Source organism: Convolutriloba macropyga, chromosome 2 (assembly GCF_964194025.1).
Source record: "Convolutriloba macropyga chromosome 2, txConMacr16.3, whole genome shotgun sequence".
NCBI classification, from domain to species: Eukaryota; Metazoa; Xenacoelomorpha; order Acoela; family Convolutidae; genus Convolutriloba; species Convolutriloba macropyga.
The window spans coordinates 533,493-541,146 of record NC_134469.1 but is presented as its reverse complement, the minus strand read 5'-3'; the positions used below and the strand labels follow the sequence as shown (position 1 = coordinate 541,146).

The following is a 7,654-nucleotide window of genomic DNA, read 5'->3' as shown; positions in this document are numbered from 1 at the left end:
CCTCTCTATAGAGTTTGCTCACACATGTCATCAGTTTTTAGGTCTATACTTCCGGCAATTTCAACAAAGTAGGCCAAATAACCATATTTGGTATCATTTTTGATGACAATCTAAAATTTGAAAATTTCAGCAAAATTTGAACTATTATCGTCGGATCAAATAAGTCAGCAGCCCCGTTTCTGGTTTATACGCAAAACCAAAAAACACTTGTTAACAAATTTCAGCAAAAATGACAAATTTACTAATATCCAAAATTGAGCGAAGACGTGAGCGAAAACAACGGATACCATTCCAATGTTCACAAAATGTTAAATCTCGTAAACGGCCCTGAAAAACAAATCTTTTTTAATTCCACATTCTACGCGGTAGGGCTTTCTAATGATACCACTCACAATTTAATATCGATCGACCAAAATTGATTAAACAAAAAATGGTTGAATATTGAATTTCTCCTCTACTAAGGCGACCTGCAAGTGACCAAAATGTGGAAAGAATCAATAACATATGCAAACAGAAGACCAAAAACTCTTTACGGCGTAGAAAAGACTAATGTCAAAGTCACCATAATATTTAATTGCATCCTCAACCGAAATTATTCCAACAAAATAGGAATTACAAAAGATACTGCGCTTTGCTTAAAGCAAGAGGAGAAAGAAAAGACCGTACAAAAAACGACACAAAATCCGCAAGAACTTTGCCAATTCACCAAATGTTTTAAACAAATGAAGTACTGCCTTAGTGAATCAAAATCAAGATGTGCATTGGAACTTTCAAGATACTAAAACAGGACGGCTCGTGCGAGTCAGTGAGTAGCACAGAAAGTTCAAATATACCAATCAAAGTTGTAAAAACAATTTCAAAGTTGCCAGAAAAACCGATGTGGGTATCCGAAAGCAGCTTATATACATTGGAGAAAATCACTTTAGTGTATGAGCCAATAATCATGCCATTTTTTCTTGTTAGACAAAAACAAAAAACTCCACTAAATACATCTGTGGATTGAAACACAATTTGAAACTTACAATTTGAAACTCCAACATACACATACACACACACACAACTCATTTTACACCAAGGTTTGGCCAATGTTCAATTAGGTCTTGTTTTTTTCTGACAAAAATAAGCGAGGACTTTTTGAAGTATTTACATCGGCAAAAACAGCTTTAATTGTGGACTTCGTTAAACCCGCACTTTGTATACAAAAATATATCTTATTTTTCTAATATTTAATGCTGGCTGACAGTTTTGCACTCTGCCTGTACTCGTATACAACACTTGAAGGAATCAACTCTCTCAAAGTAGCTCTCTCTCTCTCTCTCTCTCTCTCTCTCTCTCTCTCTCTCTCTCTCTCTCTCTCTCCCTCGCTCCCTCCCTCCCTCCCTCCCTCCCTCCCTCCCTCCCTCCCTCCCTCCCTCCCCTCCCTCCCTCCCTCTCTCTCTCTCTCTCTCTCTCTCTCTCTCTCTCTCTCTCTCTCTCTCTCGCTCTCTCTCCTCTCTCTCTCTCTCTCTCTCTCTCTCTCTCTCTCTCTCTGTAACACACATATACCACAAAGATTACACACGCAGTCATCGTTCGTCAAGTTCTGATTGCTTTTTCAGGGAAACTTTTTTGTGAACTTCTAAGACAATTGCATCGGCAATGGTGAAATTGACACTAAATTTGAAAAACTTAGTCAATTTTGACGTTTACTCAGAATATTGTGACATGCTTAATTTTCTAAAGTCCCGCATACGTGGTAGCGGCAAGGTCTAAAAACATAGATTCGTGGTTGAACATATTTAAAAACGCAATTTTTTTTTTTTGAAATATTAAGTAATTTTCGATTTTTTTAATGGTTTTCGACAGTTTTTGCACCATACCTTTACTTAAGACTAACATTTACGGCAAACAACTCGCTAACACTAGATCTCTATTTCTCGTACACACCTATACCACACATTTTAAACACGCAAACACAATACGTACGCCCTAACAAGGGGGCGCGCACACACAAACACGATCCCCAACACCCAAAAAATTTAATTTTTTAGCCTTGTTTTTCGCGTCTATCTATATTCAAGGCTTGTCACAGTTCAATTAGGTCTTATTATTGATATTTACACAATATTTTGAAATGATCTTTTAAAAATTTTTGGAAATATTTTGTCATTTTTGATGTTTCATGAGCAAACTCGGCCAATCCGTTTTTAAATCTCAGAAATGTGTTATCAACTACTTTTAAGAAGAGCAAGAAAAGGAACTAACCTATCCTTCTTTCAAAAGAAAACTTATTTCTTCATAAGAAGAGCTTCATAATCAAAAGACTGGAAAAGATCAGTTTGAAGAGCAATTTCGTATAACAGAGTAAAAAATTATGAACATTTGTAAAAAAATTTTCAACCTGGCAATTAAAATCTTCTCGAACTCTCAAATTCCTCTGCATTTAAATATACTAGAAGAAACTTGTTCGAACGATCTACTCTGTCAATAAAATATAAAAAAAAGATAAAAAAAGATTTCCATCTCCTAACTTTTCCGCAATGAGTTTAGTTGATTTGATATTCATTTCAGAAAACTGTTTTTTACGTGTCCAAAGTTTTTATATATAATGAACTGTCTAGTCTTCATTCAATAGGAAGAAATATTTGCAAAAACCAGATTTAAAAAATCTACTCTAGAATTTTCTGCTTTATATATTACAAGTTACATTATTACAAATTACATATTACAATTTTTAAATATTGAAAGTTGAATTTTGTCATATTGAGAGCGCTAAATTTACTGAAGTCTTCATTTTCCATCATGTATTTCGATACAAAATAAATGGTTTTACCGGTTATCTCTTAATTAGCAGAAAACGGACGGTTTAAAAAAATTTTTGAACAATATTTTGTGGAAAAAAAAATTGTTTATTTTTGGACACTTTGATCAAATAGTTTAAATTGTTAACTTTTGTCTTGAAACTTCAAGGAATTACTGGTTAGAGACTCCACAATTTGAATTAAAATTACAACAAATTTTTCCGTATGTTTCTTTTTGTAAACTTCAAAGAAATTACAAAATGGTGTTTTTCTTTTTCTCGAAGGTGCGTAAACAGAAAGCGAAAAGTTGACTAAACAAGACAGCCTCATATATATATTTGCCCTTTATGCATTGTTAGAAACGCACATCATTGTTTTTTGATAACATGAATTGAAAATGTATCAAAAAGGGACCAAAGCGGTAATATTTAAGAGAATCAGCGTTCTCGTCAAACCTAATAACTGCTTTCTGCAACTTCATTACAACTATAAAAATAAGGAGATTGGCAAACCTTTACAGATTTTATTCTGTTGCAACGATTATTATGAAAGAAAACAGAAAGAAATGCCGATGAACTTTCAGCAAAAAAATATAAACTGAATATGAAAAATTCTGTCAATATCATTAAGTTCGATAATTATAATTAAAAGCCTCAAATTAATGAGAACTACCCGTTAGCTAGAATAGCTATTTCAGAGACGAAAGTGCAGAAAAACAGTCAGGGCTGTTCGGAAAAAGAAAACATACCCGGCAGATTGCCGGAAAATAGCCTCCGTTGATTCCCATAACCAAGATTGGGATTGAAAGAAGAGAAAAACCTAATGAAAAAAAGATTTTTGTACACAAACAATTTCAAAGTGCAAACTATTTTTTGATGTCATTCGTTCTGATGGAGCTCAACATACTGCTGTTTCTTAGTAAGACAACACAGGGGCTAATATAAATACAATAAGCATTAGAGATGGTAACTAAGAACAAAGTTCGAGTAACGGGCATCTAAAAATGGCTTTATGGGTTTATCCCGCTTCTATTTCTTATTTCGTTTTTTATACTGATTCTGTTCATTTCGAACTGCTTTGCTAAGCGACTGCTGTCTAAAAACACTTTTAGCAGAATGAGATGAGGGAAACTAGCCTAGAGAAGTCAAAAAGATTTCATGCAAAATGCTGAAACTGTGAATTAAGGTAAAGCAGAAAAATTTTAGCATGACGAAGTAAAAAACATAGCAAGAGAAGTCCTGACGTACAAATCCAAAATTTTTTTTTATTGACTGAACAAAAAATAGTCACAGAACGGACCATGAGTGAATTGGAAAAACCATTTCCAAAAAATCAGATAAAAATTTGAAATTGCCGCATGTGAACAAAAAAACCAATAGCGAGAAAGAGAGAATTGTCTCAAAGAAAAAACTAGTCCCAGAAAGATCTATTAATGGATTGGCAAAATCATTTAGAAAAAATTTGATATAAAAAATCAAAGTGAAATTGCCGCATGTGAACAAAAAACCACTAGCGAGAAAGCGAATTTTTGTTCAAACACCCTTTTCTCACTCTACTTTAAATTAGAGCAAAAAAATTCACGCCGCAAAACCACTCGCTTTTTCGCTCTATTTAATGTTTCGGTGTGACCAAAAACAATACTCCAATTTGACTTCAAAAATCATGAAAATGTGTGAACAGATCTTAAAAACATAGCCGGAAGAATTCCGGAAACGACTCGAAGTTGAAATCCACTTAAACGCCATCCAACTACTCATCAGACAAAACGTACCTCCACTAATTTATGGTTATCTTGAAAACCGTTAAGCAAAAAAGTAAAAACAAGAAAATCAAATCTGTTAAAATATGATTAAAAAATCGGATCAAATTTTGTCATCAATTGAGATCGAGAAACCTATCTCTGTCAAAATTACTCCATCAAAACAACTAGTACCACTAAAATCACTTATGAAATTTTTTTAAACAAAAAATTGAAGCCAAATCATGAAACAATAAGCTCATACAAACAACTTGGACTAAAAAACTTGAGAAGGTTATTTTATTAAATACTAAAGCACATAAATCAAAAGAAAATTTCCTTTCAGCCAATAGGGTATCCAGACGCTTGCAAAACAACAGGCAAGGGATAATAGGCTAATAAACTTGTCTAAAAACAGAAAAAAATTAACAAAAACTGCAATAAAAAAGGTAAAAAAATTTAATTTCCGCCATTTTTGTCATTTTCAACAACCAAAAAATGCTTCAAATCCACAAAACTGTAACCACTTGTTATATAAAAATTGCTCGAGTAATAGGGGTCTTTTCAATACCCATTCTAGGCAGTAAAACAAAACAATTGTCAAAAATTAGCCCAAAAATCTGCAAAATAAATGAAAAACCTCCGAATTACCCTAAAATTAATATGAATTTCCAGAAACCTAACAAATCACTACCAAAACCAGCCTAAAATTAACACAAAATCATAACCAAACCTCTTAACCAAAAAGATGAAAAAAACTGCTTCAAAATGCTGCACGTGAATAAATTTTGCTCGCTTACAGAATTTTTTTTTCACACCTCAATTTTTCGCCCTCAACGATATGAAAACAGCGATATGAACAAAAAACCACTCTTTTCGCTCCACTCTTCATTTTCTTCAGCAACAAAATCACTCCAAATCCTTCACGTGTTTCATTTCCTGCTTCAAAATTCACTCCAATAAAAGTGATTTAAAAAAAAGGACTTCTCCAATACTCCTCTTCGAGTCGTGAAAAAATACACCGCTCCAATACAATTCAAATTCTTTGAATTGTAAAAAGACAGCGCCCAAATACAATTCAAGTTCTTTGAATTGTAAAATTTCTTTGAATTGTAATAAAAAACTAGGAGGGCTATAATAGCCGGCTGAGAAGCTGAGGCGGCTATTCAAAAATTTAACGATCCCAGTTCTTTTCCGTAATAAAATTGCGCCATAAAGCGAACTTGTTCTGCAAATCTTAAATTTAGAACATCCTCAATATCTCAGAATAATAAACCTCAAGTTACGGCATCTTACCTTGTTTCCATCGGTTTTATATCCCTGTTGAACATCGATTTTTTCCTGTAGTATATAAAAAGAACCAACAATGGAGTGCTCAAAAATCTAATCATTGGAAAGCTTTTTGTTATCATGACGCAACCACTAATGTTGAAAACTGAGATTTTCATCTTTTTCCATTGAACTCAGAAATTATTTCAGTACTATTTTGCAAGATTTCATAGACAAAAAAGCTAGATTTTTTTTGCGGATTTTCCACGTCTTTGTGAATTTCGAAGGATTACTCAAGTCTATTTTTCCGATATTTAAGTGGGAATCAAATGTGACAGAACAAAAAAGCCATAAGTTCCTCCCCTCATTAAATGAGGACAGATCAATCAACATAAATTGCAGTCCAACGAGCGCTTATATTAAGGGCGACTTTATCACGCTCAGTCTTCACCAGTTTGTCCCGCTTTTCAAGACCAACAATCAGGAGGTCCGCCGCTCCGGCCAAAAATCGCTTTAAAAAGTCCAATAGGACTGAAATAACTGGTGCTGAGCAAATTTCAATTTCAACTAAGATTGTTCTGTTTGAGCAAACTAATTGTGCTATTCAAAATTTTCTATTTAGTAGAACAAAAAGAGACCGCTGGCACAATTCCACGGCTAAAGGCATTAGAGAAAAAATGATCTCTTTGAGACAAATTTGAACTCCTGGGCATCAAATGAAGAGGGCCTCTTCTCTGGTTTTGAAGTGACGAAATATTAGTAGTCTGTACAGCAAGTGTCAGAAGACGCATTTAGAGATTCTCGATTTCGCGAGCTTAAGGCTAATTGCTGTAGCATTTCACCATTTTAGGCTTTCCAATAGAATGTTGCATTCTCGAATCAAACGCGAATAGAACCTATTTAGACCTAACCTCAAACGTCATAACTCAAACACTACTTCAATTACCAGCAGGTGCTGAGTCGTACACTCTGAGATCAAAAGCACCCCCACATCTGTAGTTAGCCGCAGTGCCATTGTCCCACACAACAACCACCTCCTCAGGTGACTCGAAACTGCGAACAGTTCCCAGATGCCCGTCTCCTCCGTCCTGTTTGCCCCACTTCCAGTCAGGACCACGCACTACCCGACAGCCGACGCCCTCCATGACGTCCCACTCTCAAGTGCCAACGATACAGTCTCGGTATAGTTATGATGATTTCGACTAATAGTTTGGTTTCTCTTTATAGTCAATAGAGAATAGCCGAAGCTGAACCAGAGTTCACTATAGTATCTGTCAGTTGATTAACAGAATTAACAAATGTTGATGTTTTCTACATGTTGAATGGAACAAATCATTGCACAACTAGAACAGCACAAAAAAGAAATGGTTGCCAAGAATAGATACACAAGCCAATTTTCCAAATCTTCCCGATGTTCCATCAAAACTTTCCCTGTGATCGCTAGAGATTATTCCCTCAATGAAACTGATCATTTCTGTACTTCACGAGGTTCTGAGCGTCAATAGACGAGGTTCTGAGCGTCACGAGGTTCTGAGCGTCAAATTCGTGAAGATTTATGTTACTTGCATCTTGAATGTTACCAGACAGAACAACCGTACCATTCAATCAGTTTTACTCTGTACCAAAAGTAAGCATTACAAAAACATAGCCGGCAGATTGCCGGAATAGCTGCGAAAGAATAGACCTGCGTGCCATATAATAGAGATAGAAACCGATACAGATCTAAATTGAGAAGAAAATCGACGCCTCTCAAAAAACTAAGTAAAAAAAATTCAGCGATAAATTAATAAAGCTTGTTAAAATTGATTCCGCAGAAGCCTCTTATTAGGGTCCTTTACTGCACAAATAAGTTCCTTTGACCTTTAGC

The 7,654-nt window shown here is 34.8% G+C and overlaps 1 pseudogene; it reads right to left on the bottom strand.

Moving 5' to 3' along the window:
* Window positions 1-6,725: 6,725 nt before the first annotated feature.
* On the bottom strand, window positions 6,726-7,151 carry LOC142335550 (E3 ubiquitin-protein ligase MIB1 pseudogene; annotated as a pseudogene).
* Between the last annotated feature and the right edge of the window lie 503 nt (window positions 7,152-7,654).